Genomic DNA, 2,869 nt, shown 5'->3' with positions numbered 1-2,869 from the left:
ATATATGTGTGTGTGTGTGTGTGTGTGTGTGTGTGTGTGTGTGTGTGTGTGTGTGTGTGTGTGTGTGTGTGTTTCAACACAACTCAATTCTATTGAACTCGGATTTAAAAAGAAACAAAATATGTTTTTCTTGCAAATCACAACTTTTCAGTCTTGGGTCAGTATGTGTAGAATGCAGCAAATTTTTTGTTACATCTGCTTACATCATTTTAGAGCCTTTGTGAATTTTGAAACTAAACCAGTCATTTTACATGCATGAAAACATCTAAAGTAATTTAGAAAAAAAAATCTTGGTTTTCCTCTATATGAAAGCCATGTTGTCATGTTGCGTCTCAGACAAGTAAATGTGGTCACCACTCTGATTTTATGATTCTTTGGGTTTTTATTTTTTTATTTATTTTTGTAATTATTTCTTTATTTGTTAGTTTTCAATAGATAAGTTTCAGTGGATTTGCTCCAGTTCAAAAATAAAGTTAGTATTGTTTTTATTTCATTTGTTTGTTTAAACAGGGGATATGCATTAATCAATATCCCATGAATGTGCTGGAATTAGCACAACAGCTAAAAAAACTCAAATTTTAAGTAGAGAAATTACATTTTCTACAAAATGAATACAAAGTTCTCAGTGACTTTACTGGAATGCACTAGAGAAGCTGAAACAATGTTAAAAGCTAAGCTACATAGGCTATAAAAATGTAGCAAAATTCAACTAAAAGCTGAATGTAAAAGGTATAAAAAATAGTTGAAAATTAGCAAAAACTACAAAACACTATCTAAAAGCTAACAGTAGCAAAGCATTAGCCAAACGTATTAAAAGGTAAGCTGGAAGCTATGAAGCTTAGCTCAAAGTATTACTGAAAGTAACAAAAAGTTATAGCCTAAAACTATGATAGCTGAAGGTAGTTCAAGCCAAACAACAGCAAAACATTAGCGAAAAGCTAGTGGCAATCTGATTTCAAACATAGTTTCAAAGGATTTGAATAAATCTCAATATAATATATCAGTATTTATATTTGTTCATTAGATTTATTTTGAAATACTGTATATAAAAGTTACAAAAAAACAAAAGTCATAGAACTCCTCAATAAGACAAACATTTTTGAAATGTGAATAAATAAGATACATGCATGTGGAAGCAGTTAAAATAAAAAAAAAACAATAACATTCAAGAGACACAAAACACTCATTATTCACACAATTATCTTTTACATGCCCCATTGCCTTAAAACAGAAAGAGTCTGCTCAGCTCCCCCTCTCAGTGGTACCATCCTGTTGTGGTTCCATTTGGAGCAGATGTAGCYGTGTCAGGATGATGGTACCACTGAGGCACACACGAGGAGTTTCAGATTGAGAAGGAAGCGGGGTGCACGGCTGCACGCTGGGCCCCTCCTGTGTCTCTGTCAGTCACCCACAAAGCTCTGCCTCTGACAAACTCTCAGACCGCTGCACATTTTCTCCTTCACACAGGAAGTAGACACACACAGACTCGGGCTCTAATGCATCATAATTTTCCTACAGAGATTGAATTTCATCCTCCAACCGACTCAGAGCACATTCTAATCAATACTTTCCCCTTTACATTTGCCTAACACACACACACACACGCACACACACATACACACACACAGACACACACACACGCACACACACATTTGCAGGGTCAATCAGCTTCCCTCTGATGAAGGCAGCAGGCTGCTGCAGGAGAGTCCATCCCTGTAATGTTTGGCTCTTGTTTGCTGTGGATCTTAAACAGAACTGCTGCTGTTATACAGCCGACTGATTGTGCAGAAAACTCATTCTGGGTCTTTGGAAACTGTGTGAGGATCTGATGCAACTGACRGTAATTTGAGTCTGAATTTAGCATGAGGAAAACTTTAACTTTTAATTCCCTGGACATTCAGTAGGAAGTAATATGAGACTGAAAACAATGAACTATTCTTGTTTTGTTTTGTTTTTTCTTCCACCGGATACTAAAGAGCTACATAAAAGAAAGTTGTTTATTTGGACATCTTTACCATTATTTATTTACTTTATTACATTTAACACATTTATTACATTTTATTACATTTATTACATTATTTATTTACTTTATTTAGCCGTAGACTGGATTGCTAATCCAGTTTACAGCTTTTTGCAGCTGATTGTGAAGCGGYTGGGATGAGGATCAGYACCTCCAAATCTGRGTGGTCCTCTRTCGGAAAAGGGTGRATTGCTCTCTCTGGGTTGGGGGTGAAGTTCTGCCTCAAGGAGGAGTTCAAGTATCTTGGGGTCTTGTTCACGAGTGAGGGAAGAATGGAGTTTGAGGTTGATGGACGGATCAGTGCAGCTTCTGCAGTTTTGCGGACTCTGTACTGGTCTGTTGTGTACTGAGCTGTAAGGAAAGCTCTCTGTTTACCGATCAGTCTGCATTCCTACCCTCATCTATGGTTACAAACTTTGGGTGATGATCGAAAGAACAAGATCGTGGATACAAGTGGTCGAAATGAGTTTTCTCCACAGGGTAGCTGGACTCTCCCTTAGGGATAGGGTGAGATGTTCAGTCATCCAGGAGGGACTCAGAGTAGAGCTGCTCCTCCACATCGAGGGGAGCCAGTTGAGGTGGTTTAGGCATCTAGCAAGGATGCCTCCTGGACACCTCTCTAGGGAGGTGCTTCAGGCATGTCCAACTGGGAGGCGACCCCGAGGAAGACCCAGGACATGAGATACTATGTCTCTCAGCTGGTCTGGGAACCCCTTGGAGTCCTCCCAGAAGAGCTGGAAGAGGTGACTGGGAACGAAAGACCTGGGCTTCCCTGCTCAAACTGCTGCCCCCGAGACCCGATTTCAGATAAAGTGGAAGATGATGGATGGATGGATGGATGGATGGATG

The 2,869-nt window shown here is 39.3% G+C and overlaps 1 protein-coding gene across 1 annotated transcript in view; it reads left to right on the top strand.

The window, feature by feature from the left end:
* LOC106529882 (neuronal acetylcholine receptor subunit non-alpha-3) overlaps positions 1–2,869 on the top strand; it is a 14,792-nt gene that overhangs the window by 1,316 nt on the left and 10,607 nt on the right. The window lies entirely within an intron of this gene.

The sequence above is a fragment of the Austrofundulus limnaeus genome, unplaced genomic scaffold (genome assembly GCF_001266775.1).
Source record: "Austrofundulus limnaeus strain Quisiro unplaced genomic scaffold, Austrofundulus_limnaeus-1.0 Scaffold473, whole genome shotgun sequence".
Lineage (NCBI taxonomy): Eukaryota > Metazoa > Chordata > Actinopteri > Cyprinodontiformes > Rivulidae > Austrofundulus > Austrofundulus limnaeus.
The sequence above is the reverse complement of the archived record's forward strand: the minus strand, read 5'-3'. Positions and strand labels throughout refer to the sequence as shown.